General features: G+C 45.7%; 1 pseudogene; it reads right to left on the bottom strand.

Annotated features, from left to right (window-relative positions):
- Positions 1–19,744: 19,744 nt before the first annotated feature.
- On the bottom strand, positions 19,745–21,706 carry LOC710355 (F-box/WD repeat-containing protein 11 pseudogene; annotated as a pseudogene).
- Between the last annotated feature and the right edge of the window lie 330 nt (positions 21,707–22,036).

Raw genomic sequence — 22,036 nt, 5'->3', positions numbered from 1 at the left:
CTTGCCATATAGTGATACTTGGTAATAATATTTCGTGTAGGAAGGAGTCATGTATATATCTTCTTAAAACTTGGAGCTGGTTGGTATCAGGTGAGTGGGTTAGGATTGATACCCCCAGCCTTTACCCCAGTGACACACACACACACACACACACACACAAACACACACACGCAATATTAATGTGCATATAATGGTTATAAACGAAAATATCATATATATTATGTATGTCACTTTATTTTTATCACATTTTATTATAGTCACCCAGAATATATATTATCAAATAAAGTTTTATATAATACACTCCTAATGAGAAAAACTCGTGTGATATTACCCTAACATTTATTGTTTAAAATTGATGTAATATTTTTCTAACATTCAAAAACCTATTGAAATTTGGGTTGTCTTTTTGCCCATTTGTGGACATCAGAAATTGCCTTGTGTGTTACAATTGCTACTAGTGTTAATACTACTTGTGGAACATACCAGGACTGGGAAAGATTGGTTGTACAAAAATACAAGGAGAACATTCATCATTCATTTGTTTCTCATCATCATACTCCCCAGCCCCACAAGAAATCAAGCCTCAATTGTCACAGAAGTATTGGCTAGTAACCAGCAATGAAAGACTGAAACAATTAAACAGAATCCAGCGCCCCCAGGCTTGTGCTATTATTATCAAAACAGAACTTGGCTGGGTGCAGTGGCTTACGCCTATAATCCCAGCACTTTGGGAGGCTGAGACAGGCAGATCACCTGAGGTCAGGAGTTCAAGCCCAGCCTGGCCAACATGGTGAAACTCCGTCTCTGCTAAAAATACAAAAATTAGCCGAGCATGGTGGTGTGTGCTTGTAATTCCAGCTACTAGGGAGGCTAAGGCAGGAGAATTGCTTGAACCCAGGAGGTGGAGGTTGCAGTGAGCCGCGATTATGCCACTGTACTCCAGCCTGGGCGACCGAGGGAAACTGTGTCTCAAAACCAAACCAAACCAAACCAGAACTCATCTCCTTTTCTCTTTTTTCTTTTTCTTTTTTTTTTTTTTTTTTTGAGACAGAGTCTTGCTCTGTCGCCCAGGCTGGGGTGCAGTGGCTGGATCTCAGCTCACTGCAAGCTCCGCCTCCCGGGTTTACACCATTCTCCTGCCTTAGCCTCCCGAGTAGCTGGGACTACAGGCACCGCCACCTTGCCAGGCTAGTTTTTTGTATTTTTTAGTAGAGACGGGGTTTCACCGTGTTAGCCAGGATGGCCTCGATCTCCTGACCTCGTGATCCACCTGTCTCGGCCTCCCAAAGTGCTGGGATTACAGGCTTGAGCCACTGCGCCCGGCCCCTCCTTTTCTTATTGCAGCAATTAAATGAGATGATTCAAGCAAAGTGCTGGGTGCAAGGTAAGCCCTCAGTAAATGAGTTCTTACAATCATACCTTCACCTCATGGCCAAAACTACCAGCTAAATCCTTTTCAGTGTCAAAGAAATGAAATTCAAGGAAACTAAATCAATTAGAGCCAGGCAGGAGGCTACCCATCTTTGAGCAGAAACAAGAGGAACAAGGCCAGGGTAGGAAAGAAGGCCGGGGGGTAAACTTTGTTTCCATTTACACTGGTTACCTACAAAATGAAATTCTCCCCAAGGCAGTGTCAAGACAACAATGAGGTGGTGGTGCCACCTGCTGGTCACTAGGACACAATTCTGTGACAACTGAGGCTTGATTTCTTAGGGGGTGTGAAGAGGAGAAAATGAATGATGAATGATTTCCTTGTATTTTTGTACAACCAATCTTGCCAGGCCCTCGAGTGCTCAGCAGGTAGTAATAACATTGTTAGCGATTTTAACACACAAGACAATTTCCGATGTCCACAAATGGGTAATTTTGCACTTAGATGATACTAGGGAAAACACACAAGCCTTGTTTTCATAGGACAGCATGGTTGAAAGGCAATGGATTTCGTAGCTCATCCCAAGTTCGAATTCCAATGCAGCCACTTGCCAGGTGGTGTTGGGTAAATTACTTGACCGCCCTTAGCCTTGTTTTTGTCTGCCGCAGAGTGACTAACAGAGCCTTCGAACAGGGTCTGGGTAGACTTGGGGGTGGTGGAGAGGGTCTCGAAGATTTTCCAAAGGCTTCGAAGGCACATGGGTGGTTTTCAGAGGAGCAGTGTGCAGATTCCCAGCCTCCACTTTCTCCCTGATATGGTTTGGAACTGTGATCTCACCCAAATCTCCGGTCGAATGGTAATCCCCAGTGTCGAAGGCGATGGGGTCATGGAGCCGGATTTCTCATCAATGGCTTAGCACCGTCCCCTTGTTGCTGTTCTCCTGATGGTGAGTGTGTTCTTGCGAGGCCTCGTCGTTTGAAAGTGCGTGGCGCATCCTCCTCCGCTTTCTCTTTTGCTCCTGCCATGTAAGACCAGCCTGCTCCCGCTTTGCATCCGCCATGAGTAAAAGTTTCCTGAGGTCTCCCCAGAAGCAAAAGCTGCCATGCTTCCTGTACAGCCTGTAGAAGCCTGAGCCACTTAAGCCTCTTCTCTTCTCTTCTCTTTTTTTTTTTTTTTTTTTTTTGAGGGAGTTGCACTCTGTCACCCAGGCTAGAGTGCAGTTAGGTAAGATCTGGGCTCACCACAACCTCCTCTTCCTGGGTTCAAGAGTTTCTCCTGCATCAGCCTCCTGAGTAGCTAAGATTACAGGCGTGCGCCATGACGCCCCGCTAATGTTTGTTTTTTTTTTTTCTTTTTTTTTTTTTGAGACGGAGTCTCGCTCTGTCCCCCTGGCGGCAGGGATGGCCAACCCTGGGGCAGCGCCCACCCTGAAGACAGAGCCCTGGCTGTGCCTCCCCATGGGAAGCAGCTAGGGAGGTTTTGTTTTTATTTTTATTTTTTATTGTGGTAAGATACACATAATATAAAATTTACAATTTTAACTATTTTTAAGGGGACAAAGTGGCATTAAATACCTTCACATTGTTGTTCAGCCATCACCACCATCCATCTCCAGAACTTTCCATCATCCTAGGCTAAAACTCTGTATCCATTTAACAATAACTCACCACTTTCCTGCTCCTCCAGCTCCCAGAAACCTTTATTCTACTTTCTGTGTCTATAAATTTGCCTCCTCTAGGTGCCTCATGTAAGTGGAATCATAAAGTATTTGCTCTTCTGTGACAGGCTTATGTCACTTAGCATAATATCCTCAAGGTCCATCTATGTTGTAGCATGTGTCAGATTATCATTTTTTTGACTGAGCATGCTAGCTCACACATGTAATCCCAGCACTCTGGGAGGCCAAGGCAGGAGGATCACTTGAGGCCAGGAGTTCGAGACCAGCCTGGCCAACATGGTGAAACCTTGTCTCTACTAAAAATACCAAAATGGACTGAGTGTGGTCGCAGGTGCCTGTAATCCCAGCTACTCGGGAGGCTGAGGCGGGAGAATTGCTTGAACCTGGGAGGTAGAGGTTGCAGTGAGCCGAGATCACGCCATTGCACTCCAGCCTGGGTGACAGAGTGAGACTCTGTCTCAAAAAAAAAAAAAAAAAAAAAAAAAAGGCAAGAGAAGGAGAACTAGCAGAGGTCAGGTGAAGTCCTTGCTTAGTTAACTGTCCTCTGCCTCGTTCCCCTTCTCTTGTGAGGCCCCCCTTGGTAAAGCCTGCACAAGAGATTTGGAGGTGTAGGAACCCTTCTCAGTGACACTGGGCCCCAAGGCACAAGCACCTCACCTGCACCTGCAAGCCTACCCCCTTGAGGACACGGTAATTTGGCACAGTAACACTTTCGTAGGTATTGGCTTTTCTCAGTTAACAATACAGATGACAGCCCACTTTAACCAGGACTTGCTGGAGGGGCGGGGCTGCCTCCTAAGCCTCCAGGTGTAAGCGCTTTGGGCTTCTGTGAAGCGTGAACCAGTGAGTGTGAGTTGTTGAGCTGATTATTCTCTGTGCCCTCCTTATGCTTTCTTCCTCCTTCCCAGCCCTGCTCTGCGCCCTGGGGGCTTGACCTCTGTGGACACATTTTCTGAGTTTCTTTCCCCTTTGTCTTCCTGTGGGTTTGGCTAATGAGGCCCTGAGAAGAGGTCGGAGGGCAAGAGAAGCAGCCGGGGGCTTTCTTCCCTGTCTCTCCCCACTTCTTGCAGTGATGCTGCCTGTGGCTTGGGGCTCCGCCTCCCCAGATCCAGCTCTCACCCAGCTCAGTCATGCTCTCTCCTCCCCTGACCTCTACTATGGTGAGTGATGCCGAGGGGTTTCACCGTCCCACGTTGTAAAAATTAGCCCCGCACGCGAGTTTGTAAACAGACGCTCTGTTAAATTCTTTCTAGAATTCCATTTGAGTGTGCCTAAGAGTGCCCTGCTGGAGAGCTCTGACGCTGCAGATATCCCCATGAGAAATTTCTACCCGTCGGCAAGGGCAGGAAGGGGTCACAGGACTGTGGTGTGATTTCTCTGCCTTAAATTAGTTACTAATATGTTGTAATATTGTTGATGTCAGTAAGATCCAGGATGGGGCCGGGCGCAGTGGCTGACGCCTGTAATCCCAGCACTTTGGGAGGCTGAGGTGGGCGGATCACCTGAGGTCAGGAGTTTGAGACCAGCCTCTGGGCTGCAGAGGCAGAACCTCCCCTCGCAGGAGCCCCTGCCAGGCAGCAGAGTCCGAAGAACCTTCCCAGACAAGATCAGCAAAGGTTCTATGCCTGGTAGGCTTGGCATTCTCTCGGGCTGTAGTTGGTAATTACAAATACACCACAGATTTCCTCCTACATTTTTGTTTTTTAAAAGGATTAAGTGGCCAGGTGCAGTGGTTCACACCTGTAATCCCAGCACTTTGGGAGGCCAAGGCGGACGGATCACTTGAGCCCAGGAGCTTGAGACCAGCCTGGCCAACATGACAAAAGCTCGTCTCTACTAAAAATACAAAAATTAGCCAGGTGGCACACACCTGTAATCCCAGCTACTCAGGAGGCTAAGGCAGGAGAATCACTTCAACCTGGGAGGCAGAGAATGGAGTGAGCCAAGAGATTGCACCACTGCACTCCAGCCTGGGCAACAGAGTGAGATCCTGTCGAGTGAGATCCTGTCGAAAGAGGAGAGGAGAGAAGAGGAGGGGAGGGGAGGGGAGGGACAAGTTTGTTTAATAGTCTTTTTCTCTGCTCTTAGAGATGAACAGATTGCTGTTTCTGTGTGTGTGTTTTTTTTCAGTTGAGCACCAGTTGAAGGAATTGCTTGGGTATACAGGGCCTCGTTGTATCAATAATATGTCCTTAAAATAGAATCTACCCACTAAGTGAGATGCTCACACCATGAGAGAGGTCTACAGACTCACAGCGTGTGAACCCCAGAAAAGTATGGGGTTTCACAGCAGCCCCCTCCGCTCGGGTGACTCCACGGAGGAGGGTCCCTGGAACCCCTTCCCTGGGAAGGTTCCCCTGTCTCTGCTGCCCGGCAGGAGCTCCTTCTAGGGGAGGTTCTGCCTCTGCAGCCCAGAGGCTGCATCCGCTATAAGGAAGTGCTTAACAGGCCAGGTACAGTGGCTCACACCTGTAATCCCAGCACTCTGGGAGGCAGAGGTGGGCAGATCACCTGAGGTCAGGAGTTTGAGACCAGCCTGGCCAACATGGTGAAACCCCATCTGTCATAAAAATACAAAAATTAGCCGGTCATGGTGACAGGCGCCTCTAGTCCCAGCTACTTGGGAGGCTGAGGCAGGAGAATCACTTGAACCTGGCAGGCAGAGGTTCCAGTGAGCCAAGATTGTGTCACTGCACTCCACCCTGGGTGACAGAGTGAGACTCCATCTCAAAAAAAAAAAAAAAAAAAAGGAAGTGCTCAGCAGACATTGTGCCCTTTGCCCTTTGGCCAATCATGTTTTAAAAATACCTTTTACTTTAAAAAAAAAAAAAAGAAAAAGGAAAAAAGAAGAAGAAGAATTCTCCTTGGGGACCTCGTCTGCAAACTCCACTTCTGTTCCCACTTCTAAAGGCGCAGCTGTTGCCCATGGAGAGTTCCAAAGATGTGTCTTGATGACAATAATGGAAACTAGTTGGTGTTTTTCTTCATTTGGATTTCAGTTTTGTATACTAAACTGAAGTAATTGCATTTGATGACAAAGGAAAAAGAATGAAATCAACAAAGGGATCATTTGGGCTTTTGTTGGTTCAGTGATTCCTATGGTAGCTGTTGTAGTGGTTAACTTTCTGTGTCAATTTGGCTAGGCCATGGTACCCAGTTATTTGGTCAGGTACCAGTCCAGGTGTTGTAAAGGTACAGGTATTTTTTTTTTCTTGAGATAGAGTCTCACTCTGTCGCCCAGGCTGGAGTGCAGTGGTGCAATCGCTGCTCACTACAACCTCTGCCTCCTGGGTTCAAGGGATTCTTGTGCCTCAGCCTCCCAAGTAGCTGGGACTACAGGTATGTGCCTCCATGCCCGGCTAATTTTTTTCTTTTTTTTATATTTTAAGTAGAGACGGAGTTTCACCATGTTGGCCAGGCTGGCCTCGAACTCCTGGGCTTAAGTGATCTCTCTGCCTCGGCCTCCCAAAGTCCTTGGATCATAGGGGCGAGCCACTGTACCTGGCCTGTAAAGGTATTTTTAAAATGTGATTAGCCAGATATGGTAGCTCACACCTGTAATCCCAGCACTTCAGAAGGCTGAGGCAGGAGGTTGGCTTGAGGCCAGGAATTTGATACCAGCCTGGCAAGATGGTGAGTCTCTACAAAAAAATATACAAAAATTAGCCAGGTGTGGTGGTGTGTGCCTGTGGCCTCAGTTACTTGGGAGGCTGATATGGGAGTATGGCTTTATGACTTGACCCCAGGAGTTCGAGGCTGCAGTAAACCATGTTTGTGCTACTGCACGCCAGGCTGGGCGACAGAGAGAGACCCTGACTCACAAAAAAATGTGATTAATATTTCGATATATGTAGTATACTGTGAGTAAAGAAAAGTACCCTCCATAATGTGGGAATGCCGTATCTATCAGTTGAACACCTTAAGAGAAAAGACTGATGTCCCCTGAAGAGGAAGGAATTCTGTCTCCAGCCTACCTTGGGACTGAAGGCTGCAATATCAACTTTTTCCTGGCCTGCGCTGCAGATTTAGGACTTGCAGCCTCTACAATTTTTTTTTTCTTTTGAGACAGAGTCTCGCTCTGTCGCCCAGGCTGGAGTGCAGTGGCACGATCTTGGCTCACTGCAACCTCCGCCTCCCAGGTTCAAGCGATTCTCTGGCCTCAGCCTCCCAAGTAGCTAGGATTACAGGTGCCCGCCACCACACCTGGCTAATTTTAGTAGAGACGGGGTATCACCATATTGGCTAGGCCAGTTTTGAACTCCTGACCTCGGGTGATCCCACCCACCTCGGCCTCCCAAAGTGCTCTGACTACAGGTGTGAGCCACCAAGCCCGGCCTGCAGCCCATACAATTACATGAGCCAGCTCCTTAAAACAATCTATCTCTCTCACACACACGCACACGCACATACACACGCCTGCATGTGCGCACGTACACACAATTATTTCTGTAGAGACCTCTACCTAGAACACCCATTTTGCAGGCTGAAAACAGCAGTCTGCTTTCTCAGACACCTAGTTATTATTATTGGAGACAGGGTCTCACTCTGTCACTCAGGCTGGAGTGCAGTGACGTGATCATAGCTCACTGCAGCCTCTATCTCCTGGGCTCAAGTGATCCTCCCATCTCATCCTCCCAAGTAGCTGAGACTAAAGGTGCACACTGCCACACCCAGCTAATTTTTAATTTTTTTTTGTAGAGACAGGGTCTTTCTATGGTGCCAGGCTGATCTTGAACTCCTGGGCTCAAGTGATCATCCTGCCTTGGTCTCCCAAAATGCTGGGATTACAGTCATGAGCCACTTTGCCCAACCAGGAACTTAGTTTTAAAGAATATATGCATGTAAGGCTGGAATTTAGTATTGCCAGAATTACTTTTATGAGTCTTTGGTTCTCAATAAGGTCTGGTGTATGGAGCCATCTTTACACAATATGTTGTTGAGTGGCATATCAACTTAAAAATAGTCCTTTTCCCTGCTCTTAGAGATGAACAGATTGCTGTTTCTGTGTGTTTGTTTTCAGTTGAGCATCAGCTGAAGGAATTGCTTGGTTATGCAAGGCCTTGTTGTGTCAAAAATATGTACTTAAAATAGCAGAATCAACTCACAAGGTGAGATGCTCACACCATGAGTGATATCTACAGACTGACAATGTGCGAAGGAATTTTGGATTCAAATCACCAGTCTTCCTCCTACTCCAGGGCATAAAATTGTTGATAGGAAGAGCAGACAAAATCTTTTATGATGTAAACTCATATTCTCTCCCTCTGCCCTCAATATGCATATATATAGTTGATTTAAGTTATATGTAAATGTAAGCTGGGTGCAACTCTCCTGTCCTGTAAGAAGGAGGGCCTGGCCTATTGTCAGATTTCACTAAACACATTTCTGGACTATGGTGTGCTATTAAAATGGCCTGATTTTGCATTAAAAGGTCTCTTCATAACCGTCCCCAAAGGAGTCTTCAGTCAGTTGAGTTTGCATAGCAATGCGAAACAGACCACTCTGCTCTTTTTTTTTTTTTTTTTTTTTTGAGATGGAGTTTTGCTCTTGTCACCCAGGCTGGAGTGCAATGGTACGATCTCGGCTCACTGCAACTTCCTTCTTCTGAGTTCAAGCACTTTTCCTGCCTCAGCCTCCCAAGTAGCTGGGATTACAGGTGCCCACCACCACACTTGGCTACTTTTTGTATTTTTAGTAGAGATGGGGTTTCACTGTGTTGGCCAGGCTGGTCTTGAACTCCTGACCTCAAGTGAGGAGGCCTCAGCCTCCCAAAGTGCTGGGATTATAGGTGTGAGCCACCATGCCTGGCCCTCACACATCGAATTTAACTCTGGTGAATATTATTTATGATATGACACTGTGGTAGAAGCTGCTAAGATGGCCCTCAGTGATCCTTGCCTCCTTGTGTGAAAAAGGGGTTTATGCCCCAGTGTGTCCCCCGAGTATCAGCTGACCATTGTGGTGAATAGAATTCTGGGAAAATGATGGTGTGGGGCTGACATGGTTCAGCTCTGTGTCCCCACCCAAATCTCATCTCAAATTGTAATACCCATACGTCAAGGGAGGGACCTGATGGGAAGTGATGGGATCATGGGGGCAGTTTCCCTCATCCTGTTCTCGTGACAGTGAGCGGCTTCTCATGAGATCTGATGCTTTTATAAGTGTTTGGCAGTTCCTCCTTCACTATTTCTCTTTTCCTGCCACCTTGTGAAGAAGGTACTTGTTTCTCCTTTGCCTTCGGCTGTGATTGTTTCCTGAGGCCTCCCCAGCCACAGAGCCATGCAACCTCTTTCCTTTATAAATTACCCAGTCTCAAGTATTTCTTTATAGCAGTGTGAAAACGGACTAATACAGTGACTTCCAAGGCGAAGTCATCAAAGACGTTGTGGCTTCTGTCTTGCTCTCCTGGATTACTCATTCTGAGGGAAGCCAGCTGCCATGTTGCAAGGCCACTCAATGCACCTTCTGAGAGGCTCATACAGAGAGCAGCTGAGGCCTCCCGTCAACAGTCAGCACCAACATACCAGCCATGTGAGGGGACCATCCTGGAAGTGCATGCTCCAGCCCCAGGCCAACCTTCAGATGACTGCAGCCCACTTCAACCAATATCTGACTACAACTTTATGAGAGAATTTGAAACGGAATTGCCCAGTCAATCCATGCTCGATATTCTGAGCCACTGAAATCATGACAGAAAACAAGTGATGATTGTTGTTATAAATCACTATAAATGGAATAATTTGTTAGTAGCAATAACTAATTAATACAGAAACATTATCTTTTTAAAATTAATTAATTACTTATTTAATTTTTTGAGACTGAGTCTTGCTGTGTCACCCAGGCTGGAGTGCAGTGGCACAATCTCAGCTCACTGCAACCTCCACCTCCTGGGTTCAAATGATTCTCCTGCCTCAGCCTCCTGAGTAGCTGGGATTACAGGTGCATGCCACCACACCTGACTAATTTTTTTGTATTTTTAGTAGAGACAGTGTTTCATCATGGCCAGACTAGTCTCGAACTCTAGGCTGGAGTGCAGTGGTACAATCATAGCTCACTGCAGCCTCCACCACCTAGGCTCAAGTGATCCTCCAGCCTCAGCCTCCCAAGTATCTGGGACAGCAGATGCACACCACCATGCCCAGCTAATTTGATGTGAGTTTGACTATTTATTACCACATGTAAGTGCAATCATGTAGTATTTGTCCTTTTGTGACTGGCTTATGTCGTTAAGCATAATGTCCTCAACCTTCATCCATATTGTAGTGAAACGGTATTGTTTGTCTAGGGTAAATACCCAAGGTTTGTTGTTTCACAACCATGGAAAACTAAGATGCAGGCACACAAGAATGAGGTTCAGAGTGGAAGATTAATAGGTGCAAGAGAAGAGCTCTCTGCAGCAGACAGGGGTCCCGAAAAAATGGGTTGCTGCTTCTGCGAATGTAAGGGGTTTTAGAGATGGGCTTAAGGAGGCGTTGTCTGATTTACACAGGGCATGAAAGATTGGTTGGACCAGGTGTGCCCTTTGCATAGGGGGCAAAAACCTGGCTGCCCCCACCCTAATCTTTTATTATGCGGATGTGTTCTCTGGCCGGGGCCATGTTGCCTTTTTCTTTACTGTACACGTGGTGACAATGGAAAGGGAAGATGGAGCCTCCATGCTGAACATACCTGGCCCCCAGGTAGCCCTTTTCTATTGGCACAGCTGCCTGCGTTCACCTGTGCAAGCTTCCAGCTTTCTTATCTATGTCTGCAGCTTGGTTTTTCAGGCTGCCTTTTATAATGATTTGGGGGCTGCTTTTGTTAAAAGGAAAATTCTGCTGAGGACTGTTTTGCCCTATTTTACCCACTATCTGCCTAAATAATTTCTGTGTAGCTCTTGAATCAGTAGCATATGTCAGAATTTCCTTTTTTTTTTTTTTTTTTTTTTTTTTGAGACGGAGTCTCGCTCTGTCGCCCAGGCTGGAATGCAGTGGCCGGATCTCAGCTCACTGCAAGCTCCGCCCCCCGGGTTCACGCCATTCTCCTGCCTCAGCCTCGCGAGTAGCTGGAACTACAGGCGCCCGCCACCTCGCCCTGCTAGTTTTTTTTTTTTTGTATTTTTTAGTAGAGACGGGGTTTCACTGTGTTAGCCAGGATCTCCTGACCTCGTCATCTGCCCGTCTCGGCCTCCCAAACTGCTGGGATTACAGGCTTGAGCCACCGCGCCTGGCCTCCTTCCTTTTTTTTGAGACAGAGTATCGCTCTGTTCCCCAGGCTGGAATGCAGTGACACGATCTCGGTTCACTGCAACCTCTACCTCCCGGGTTCAAGCGATTCTCCTGCCTCAGCCTCCCAAGTCGCTAGGATTACAGGCGCAGCCACCACGCCCAGCTAAATTTTGTATTTTTAGTAGAGACGGGGTTTCACCTTGTTGGCCAGGCTGATCTCAAACTCCTGACCTCAGATGATCTGCCTGTCTTGGCCTCCCAAAGTGCTGGGATTACAGGTGTGAGCCACCGCGCCCAGACAGAATTTCCTTCCTTTTAAGGCTGAGTAATATACCTTTGTATAGATAGACCACATTTTATTCATCTGTTGATTTGTTGATGGACTTGAGTTGCTTCCACCTTTTGGCTGTCGTGAATAATGCTGCTACTAACACAGGTGTGCAGATACCTGTTTAACTCCCTGCTTTCAATTCCTTTGTTTATATATCCAGAATTGGGATTGGTGGACTTCGTGGTAGTTCGATTTTTAATTTTTGAGGAACTGCCATACTGTTTTCCACAGTGACTATACCCCAACAGTGCATAAGTGTTCTAATTTCTCCACATCCTCACAACACTTGGTATTTTCTCTTTTTTTTCTTTTTTTCTTTTTTTTAAAATATTGATCCCTATGAGTGTGAACTTATTTATTTTTTTTTTTGGGAGAGTCTCGCGCTGTTGCCCAGGCTGGGGTGCAGTGGCCGGATCTCAGCTCACTGCAAGCTCGGCCTCCCAGGTTTGCGCCATTCTCCTGCCTCAGCCTCCCAAGTAGCTGGGACTACAGGCGCCCGCCACCTCGCCCAGCTATTTTTTTGTATTTTTTAGTAGAGACGGGGTTTCACTGTGTTAGCCAGGATGGTCTCGATCTCCTGACCTCGTGATCCGCCCGTCTCGGCCTCCCAAAGTGCTGGGATTACAGGCTTGAGCCACCGACCCCGGCCGAGTGTGAACTTATATCTCATTGTGGTCTTGATTGGCATTTCCTAAATGGTTCATGTTACTGAGCATCTTTTATCTGCTTATTAACCATTTGTATGTTTTCTTTGGAGGGTTGTCTATTCAAGTTTTGCCCATTTTAAAATCATGTCTTTTTTTTTTTTGAGATGGAATTTTGCCCTTGTTGCCCACATTGGAGTGCACAGCACAATCTTGGCTCACTGCAGCCTCCACCTCCCAGGTTCAAGCAATTCTCTGGCCTCAGCCTTCCAAGTAGCTGGGATCACAGGTATGCGCCACCACACCCAGCTAATTTTTTATATTTAGTAGAGATGGGGTTTCACCATGTTGGTCAGGCTGGTCCTGAACTCCTAATCTCAGGTGATCCACCTGCCTTGGCCTCCCAAAATGCTGGGATTACAGGCATAAGCCACTGAACCTGGCATTTGTTTTTGTTGTTGATTTATAGGGGTTCTTTATATATTCTGGATATATATCTTATCACCTCTTATAACCATTGCAAATATTTTCTCTCATTCTGTAGCTGCGTTTTCACTCTGTTGATAGTGTCCTTTGATGCATAGAGGGTTTAATTTTGATGTAGTCTTTAGTCATTTTACATCTGAAACAGTTCTTTGGCCTTTGCCTTTCATGACGTTGATATTTTTGGAGAGCCAGGCCATTATTTTGTAGGATGTCCCTCAACTTGGGTTTAATTGTTTCCTGGAATTTAATTCAGATTGCACATTTTTTATAGGAACACTCTATTGGTGGTGTTGTGTGGTGTTTTCATGCATCCCATCAGGAACATGTTACTCAGTTTGTCCTATTATTGGAGATGTTAATTTTTTTTTTTTTTGAGACAGAGTCTTGCTCTGTTGCCCAGGCTGGAGTGCAACGGCATGATCTCGGCTCACTGCAACCTCTGCCTCCCAGGTTCACGAAATTCTCCTCCCTCAGCCTCCCAAGTAGCTGGGATTACAGGTATGTGCTAACCATGCCCAGCTAACTTTTTGTATTTTTAGTAGAGATGGGGTTTCACCATGTTGGCCAGCCTGGTCTCGAACTCCTGACCTCAGGTGATCCACCCGCCTCGGCCTCCCAAAGTGCTGGAATTACAGGTGTGAGCCACCGCGCCCAGCCTCTGGAGATGTTAATTTTAATCTCTAGTTAAGGTGGTATCCTCTTTGTCACTGGTCAGTTTATAACTCATAAGTAATCTGGGGTAGTTGCCTAAAGATTGTAGAAATATTGTAAATATCTTTTTTTCCCCAATAATCGGTGGTTTTAGCATCCACCAATGATTCTAGCCTGAATCAATGATTATTATGATGGATGCAAAATTGTGATTTGATTTTCTACTTGTATTCCTTCCTCTACATGTGTTTTTTGTTTTTTGTTTTTTTTGGTTGTTGTTTTTTGTTTTTTTTTTTTTTTTTTTGAGATGGAGTCTCACTCTGTCGCCAGGCTGGAGTGCAGTGGTGCAATGTTGACTCACTGCAACCTCCGCCTCCCAGGTTCAAGCGTTTCTCCTACCTCAGCCTCCCAAGTAGCTGGGACTACAGGTGCACACCACCATGTCCAACTAATATTTGTATTTTTAGTAGAGATGGGTTTCCACCATGTTGGCAGGATGGTCTCGATCTCCTGACCTCGTGCCTCAGCCTCCCAAAGTGCTGGGATTACAGGCTGGAGCCACCATGCCCGGCCCAGTTCTTTGGTTTTTTTCTGAGACAGAGTCTCACTCTGTTGCCCAGGCTAGAGTGCAGTGATGTGATCTCAGCTTATTGCAACCTCTGCCTGCTGGGTTCAAGTGATTTTCCTGCTTCAGCCCCCCAAATAGCTGGGATTACAGGCACCCACCACCATGCCTGGCTAATTTTTGTATTTTTGGTAGAGACGGGGTTTCACCATGTTGGCCAGCTGGTCTTGAACTCCTTACCTCAGTTGATCCACCCACCTTGGCCTCCCAAAGTGTTGGGATTACAGGCATGAGCCACTGCACCTGGCTCTGTTCCTCTACATTTGTTAGTGAGCATTTTACTTTCCCTGATAGTGAAAGATCTTTCCTTTTTCTTCCTACGTATTTGTTCTTTGGTGTCACTCTGATTCATGGATTCTTTTTTTAGTCAAATGTAATATTATACCGATAGTCATTCTGATGAACTTTGGTGTTTTTTTTTTTTTTTACCTAACAATATATTCTGGATATCACTCTGTGTCAGTTCATAGAGATCTTCGTTGTTGGCTTTTACAGTGACATGCTATTCCATTGTGTAGACACACCATAATTTATTCAAACAATTTCTTACATATGGACATTGAGGTTGTTTTTAATATTTTGCAATTACAAATTACGCTTGAATAGCCTTGTACATAAGCACATATATATGTATAAAAATATATATGTAGGCCAGGTGCGGTGGTTCACATCTGTAATCCCAGCATTTTGGGAGACCAAGACGGGCAGATCACAAGGTCAGGCGATCGAGACCATCCTGGCTAACACGGTGAAACCCACCATCTCTACCAAAAATACAAAAAATTAGCTGGGCATGGTGGCATGTGCCTATAGTGCCAGCTACTCGGGAGGCTGAGGCAGGAGAATTGCTTGAACCAGGGAGGCAGAAATTGCAGTGAGCCAAGATCGCACCACTGCAATCCAGCCTGGGCAACAGAGCAAGACTCCGTCTCAAAAAAAAAAAAAAAAAAAAAAAAAAAATATATATATATATATATATATGTATATATGTATGTGTGTATATATATATAATTGTTAGAGGTCATTCAGGAATTCAGGGTAAGTATCCAAAAGTGAGATTTCCGCATCAGAGGGTAAATGCTGTGTAATTTTGTTGAATATTGCTCAGTTCCCCTCAACTGGATTGCACCATTGTGTGAATCCCACAGCCTCACCACATAAGTGGTTTGTAAAGATTTTGAGTTTCTGCCATTCTGATGGGCAATAGGTGTATTGCAATTTAAATTTCTGTTTATATTATTATGTAAATAGAGCTTGCATTCACCCACTATGTGAGTGGTTCCTAAAACTTTAATTTCTAGAAATGGCTTCCACTCAGGCTCCAGGTCCTTATTCTTCAGCCCCAACCCCTCTTTCCTCCCTCTAGACACTTCCTTCCATCTAAACCGCCACGGCAGCCTTCTTCAGCACACAGATAACATCCTCCTCACTGAGTGGGTAGGAAAGGAGGTTCAAAGAATGAAGTGGTTTACCCAGCCAGTAAGTGGAGAATCCAGGACTAGACCATCTCTTCATTTTTGTTTGTTTGCAGTTTTTTCTTTTTTTTCCTTTCTTTCTTTTTACTCTTTTTCTTTTCTTTCTTCTTCTTTCTTTCTTCCTTCCATTTCCTTCCTTCCTTCCTCTTTCTCTTTCTTCCTTCCTTTCTTTCTTTCTCTTTCTTTCTTTCTTCCTTTCTCTCTCTCTCTCTTCTTTCTTGTTGTTGTTTTTGCTGAGACCATGTGCTCAGATTCCTAGTACATGACTATAAAGTTAGGAAAGAGTCCCCGAGACCACTTCCACCTCCGATACCAATTTAAAGTTTAGTGGTCCCCACAACCACCTCCAAGTTCAAGAATCCCCTTGGTGGACTCTCAGAACTTACTGAAAGCTATTGTACTTACTTACAGTTTATTACAGCAAAAGGACACGGATTAACATCAGCCAAGGGAAGAGACACATAGGGCAGCGTCCAGGAGAGCTTCCAGCAGTCCTCTCCCAGTGGACTAATGGACTCCTTCTGGAAACTATATACATGGACCATATACATGCAGTATTGCCAACCAAGGAAACTCACCAGGCTGTTGGTGTCCAGAGTGTATAGTAGGGCTTGATCCTGTGGACATGACTGGCTTGACCTTAGTCTATTCCTTCAGGGGTCAAGCTGATATGTTGTGGCCAAATCTCCCACTGTAAATCACATTGGTCTAACATGTTGTTTTTGTTTGGCATGGCCCATGGCCTCCAGGTAAACAAAGCGCTATCATCAAGCAGGACAATCTAAGGGCTTAGAGATCACCTCCCAAGAGTCAAGAGCAAAGCCCAGATCTCACTTCAAGCTTAAAATTCTTTACTACACAATACCCTTTCCTTACTACAGGAAAGTGGGGGTGCCCTGCTGGCCCTCACAGAGGAAGAGCTCATAACTCATAACCCGCATAACTGTAATGAAGGGCAATCCCATCTGACTGAAAAACAGGACTGGAAACAGGCACTGAACATTCCAGAAGGAAAGAGAACCGCACAGGGGAGCGCGTAAGTGGATTTAATGATGGCTAGTCTACAAGAAAAAGTGCAATCGACTCAGGTTACTGAAAATTCACCCCCAATATTTTCCTCTACTCATCAAATGTGGAACAAAGGGGCTCACTGGAGCTTGCTCGTGGCTCACATCGGAGACAGCAGGCCTTAGTCTTGTTCTCTGATTATAACATCGAGGACCCCAGATGGCGTTGATTTCCAGCTTGGACGGCAATTAGTTAACAACAACAAAAAAGGAATCTGAAAGTTCAACAAACCTCTTCTTTTCTTTTTTTCAAACTTTTTTTGTTTTTTATTAAGCACATTCCACAGTACAAAGCTGTCATGAATAATATCTGTACAACTGAACACTTTCAATAGCTGTTAAGACACAAATTTATTTCAAACAGATAATTGGCAAACATAATTAATTACAAGTTAGAATTAGACTATCCCAGTGCTTTAAAACATTAATATAGCAGTAATTTACATTTGCTCAATTATGGTTAGCAAAATAAACTGGAGGAGGTTGCAGCGAGCCGAAATCACGCCACTGCACACCAGCCCAGGCTACAATGCGAGACTCCCTCTCAAAAAAAAACAAAAAAAGTTATTGACATTCCTTGATCTTTGGAAACAACAGCAAAGGGCAAATCAAACCTAATATTGAATAAGGGAGAAGGAGTGCCAACTGGATGCCAATGTCCTTTCCGTGCACCGTCGGGGCAACAGTGCCATTTACACATTTGGACTGTGTACTCGGGAGTACTTGGGAGCTTTGAGAACCTGCTGAGGCTGCAGCCGCAGGTGACACCAGAGATGACTGGGGTGGGAATCATGGGCTTGAGGTTTTATACCACTTAGGAGTGCTCTCCCCTCAGCATGGGCCTCTGAACCAGTCTGACCTGACCTGCAGGCTCCAACACACCAGCGGGCCCTGCCAGAACCTTGGCAAGGCCAGGATGCATGAATTCCAGAGCCAGGACAGCCCGTCAATAGGGCCTTCTTATTTCCCCTTCCCAGGGCTACAACTGCACAGAATAATGATTTTTGACAGTGAAGCCAAATGAATACTATGGGAAGTGACCACTAGTACTCAGGAGTACTTATGAGAAAAAGAATAAGAACAAAAAATGTTTGTTATCTCTCTATTATATAATACATACTGCACAACAAATAAAACATTTCGTGTTGAACTTTAGAAATTACATTTTAAAACAAGATTCTCATTAAAAACACACACAAACCACACACACACACAATGACAACAAAATAAAAACACTGTAGGAATACTGTGGGAAGGGTTCCAGGTAATCCACATCAACCCTGGTATCAGGTTCTTGAGCCCAGCTCACGGCTATGTGCGAACACACTCTATATTAGTGTCTCAAGCACACAGGGCCCTGACTCCAGCAACTTTGAGGTTAAACTGTTATGCACATTATATCTACATGCGAACACAGTATTTTAAGTTAGGAGGCAAGCACATGTATAAAGGTGTTACTCTACCAAATATCAGGAGATCGTTGGGGGACAGAGAATAGTTAATAAAAGGGCTAACCCCCATGGCACGTGTATACCTATGTAACAAAACTGCACGTTCTGCAAATGTACCCCAGAGCTTAAAATATAATTTAAAAAATTTTAAAAATAAAATAAAAGAGCTATGTTGGGAAATAATATAACTGACTTATAGTTCTTTTTTTTTTTTTTTGAGACAGAATCTCGCTCTGTCGCCCAGGCTGGAGTGCAGTGGTGCAGTCTTGGCTCGCTGCAAGCTCTGCCTCCCGGGTTCTGGCCATTCTCCTGCCGCAGCCTCCCGAGTAGCTGGGACTACAGGCGCCTGCCACCACGCCTGGCTAATGTTTTGTATTTTTAGTAGAGACGGGGTTTCACCGTGTTAGCCAGGATGGTCTTGATCTCATGACCTCGCGATCCACCCACCTCGGCCTCCCAAAGTGCTGGGATTACAGGCATGAGCCACCGCACCCGGCCAACTGACTTACAGTTCTTTAAATTAAAAAGAAATTGGTACAGAAAGGAAGTATAATCCAAAAAATATGACTAAAACAACCCAGAGAGGTTTTTCCATTGTCCGACGTGTTCCTAATCCAACAAGTCAGAATTCATAATGACTTGGACGGTCAAAAGGACAATGCTAACTTTTGAAAATGAAAGCCCTGGACGTTCTGAGTAGGTGTTTGGCACCCACAATCTCACTGAAGAAGAATGCTGTTTCTTAATGTCAAGCCAAAGTGCAAAGCAATATAGAGGCCAAGTCTTCTCTTGACGGTTGATTTACTTCGGTAAAACAGATTCTATGTTCCTTTTCTATGAACAGTTTACATTTCAAACATTAGATTTTTTTCACTGATGAGGGAAGGACATGGGCTTCTGTGCTACTTTCAAGTCGGTGATGCTAAGGTCTCCTTCTCAAAGTAGAGCCGGAATCAGAGGTGAGAAATGTCGGGACTTGAAGAGTTAGGCTACTTTGCATGTACCCAGCATCTAGAACCAATTCCAGCTTCATAACTCAGCTGTGAATGAACTCCCTTAGGCATTTGATAGCCAAGTAGGCAGTAGTTCAAGACTAGAAAACCCGGAAATGGGTGAAAGTGCAGACTGTTATCTAGAGATGTAAGTGTATGTTCTGGAGGGGGAATGGGTCTCATTCTGGGCACTGGGAGGCACATTTAAGAAATCCCAAATCAAGATAGTGTCATCGTGGGAGCTGCTGATGATTTGAAACTCATCAAACTGTAGCTGAAACACACGTCCAGAATGTTCCACCAATGTGTGCAAACACAAAGTGCTTGCTGGGGCTCGAGGGTCAAGAGCAGCTTGCGAGTCCTAAACTTCAATTTTCCCATCATAGGCCCCACTGACAATCCTCTTTACCAAACCGGATGCATTGGTGAGATAGATTCTTCGGATTCTACGGTGAGAGTGGGATATGAACAGGGGTGAAGTTCTTAACACATTAATCCACCACAATGAGGCTGTACCGCACTTACGCTTCAGCAGTGGACTGATGGTGACCTGTTCCAAGGACCGCTCCATTGCCCTGTGGGACAGGGGTTCTGCGACCGATTCTTCATGTCCCTCTAGGACTCTTAAAACAGAAGCCACATCCAATATCCGAGAGCCTAATGGTATTATCTGATGATCCATTAACAACCAGCCCATCCCTGTACTGGAAACAAGACTCGCTTGTGCCCACTGACAGTATGAACAAATTCACAGGTGCTCATGCTTCAGACTTTGATGGTTCTGTCACCCGAGGCGGACACGATGTATTTGTCGTCAGTCTACTACATCGACAGCAGCTTTAGTGGCCAACCAGGACACGGCGTAAAGTGATATCGGTCGCAGAGGCCCTGTCCCACACAGCAATGGAGTGGTCCTTGGAACAGGTCACCATCAGTCCACTGCTGAAGCATAAGTGCGGTACAGCCTCATTGTGGTGGATTAATGTGTTAAGAACTTCACCCCCTCGGCCGGGCGCGGTGGCTCACGCCTGTAATCCCAGCACTTTGGGAGGCCGAGACGGGCGGATCATGAGGTCAGGAGATCGAGACCATCCTGGCTAACACGGTGAAACCCCGTCTCTACTAAAAAAATACAAAAAACTAGCCGGGCGAGGTGGTGGGCGCCTATAGTCCCAGCTACTCGGGAGGCTGAGGCAGGAGAATGGCGTGAACCCGGGAGGCGGAGCTTGCAGTGAGCTGAGATCCGGCCACCGCACTCCAGCTTGGGTGACAGAGCGAGACTCCGTCTCAAAAAAAAAAAAAAAAAAAAAAAAAAAAAGAACTTCACCCCTGTTCACATCCCACACTCTCACCGTAAACTCCGAAGAGCCAGTTACAATGACACGCTCATCATACTGCAGACAGAGGACAGAGCCTGTGTGTCCGTTAACACTTTCAAACATTCCAGGCTGGTTTTATCCCAAATCTTAATAGAATTATCTTGTGGGCCACTGATAATTTTTTCATCATTGTACTGTAAAGCGTAGATGCCTTTACTATTTTCAGAGCGGTACTGAATCCTCTGCAAGCTGTGTCGGCCACACTGCCAGGTGGATTCTATAGTCTCTATATCCTGGATAATCTTTGGGTATAATGACCCATAAAATGAATTTGGAGGGCTAGCTGTGGGTCTGTTTTTAAAGAGGTACTGATCCCACCCTCTTCTTTCTGAAAGTCCTTTCCACAGGGGGTCAGTGCGTACCATTCGTTCAATCAGCTTCTTCCAAAGCATTCATTCTGAGATCACTCGCTGCCATTCTTTACATACCAGCTCTGCTGCACGCAAAGACCTGGCATCCAGGTACGAAAGAATATTTTCTGCTATGTGATCTAAGCCTTGCTCAGGTAGAGCAGCAATAAAGTCCCGCTGCAACATGGGCTTCAGGTGAGAATTAATACGTCCATGCTGCTAATGACACATTCGGGAAATAAGATGTTCCACGAATTCCACCTGATCTGATTCAGACCACTGGTCAAAATATTGAATACACAAGTCTTTTTCTTTTTGGTAGTTTCCTTCTGATGGCCTGCTTCTGGAGACAATCACAGACAATGTTCCATTACTTAATCTGCCAAGGAGTATTTTTCTTTGGGGACTCATCTTCATCTTGATCTTCCATAACTGAAGTGTTAGTTCCACATGGCTGGGGAGGCCTCATAATCATGGCAAAAGGCAAGGAGGAGCAGGTCACATCTTACGTGGAATGGCAACAAGCAAAGAGAGAAGCTTGTGCAGGGAAACTCCGCTTTTTAAAAACATCGGATCTTGACCAGGCACATTGGCTTACGCCTGTAATCCCAGCACTTTGGGAGGCTGAGGCAGGTGGATCCCGACCTGAGGTCGGGAGTTTGAGACCAGCCTAACCAACATGGTGAAACCGTATCTCTACTAAAAATACAAAATTAGCCAGGCATGGTGGCGCATGTCTGTAATCCCAGCTACTTGGGAGGCTGAGGCAGGATAATCACTTGAACCCAGGAGGCAGAGGTTGCAGTGAGCCGAGATCGTGCCATTGCACTCCAGCCTTCAACAAACCTCTTCTGTCAAATTACATTTCCCAATGAGGTAAGATTACAATAAGAATTGGCTTTCAATTTGTGCAGTTGGTGTAAGTTCTCCTCTTGATTCACTTAGTAAATCTTTGCCACGGGACTGCTGTGGTGGTTGGAAAGATACTCCACTGCCAATAGGACAAAGTTCAACAGGGATGGGCCAAGGTGTGCTATTTAGGGAAGGAGGAGGGGAGAGGAAGACAAATATGGGCAAAGCGTGGCACAGAACAAATTGCAGGCATTTTTCCACAAGGGCAGGGCTTCCTACAAAACTAACAACTGAGTTTAGCCAGCAGGGGAGCCTGAGTGAGGCCCCCCTGCAGTGCAGTGGGAGAATGGGGCAGTGGGAAGGTGGAGGGTGCAGGGGCGAGGTGGGGAGGGAGGGCTAGGGAGTTGTGAGTGAGGAAATAAACCTTTTTCTGCTTCGCCCCCTGCTGCCTTCTCTACACCAACTAAGCTGTCTTC

Source organism: Macaca mulatta, chromosome 3, assembly GCF_049350105.2.
Source record: "Macaca mulatta isolate MMU2019108-1 chromosome 3, T2T-MMU8v2.0, whole genome shotgun sequence".
Lineage (NCBI taxonomy): Eukaryota > Metazoa > Chordata > Mammalia > Primates > Cercopithecidae > Macaca > Macaca mulatta.
This window is presented reverse-complemented; position numbering and strand designations above follow the sequence as displayed.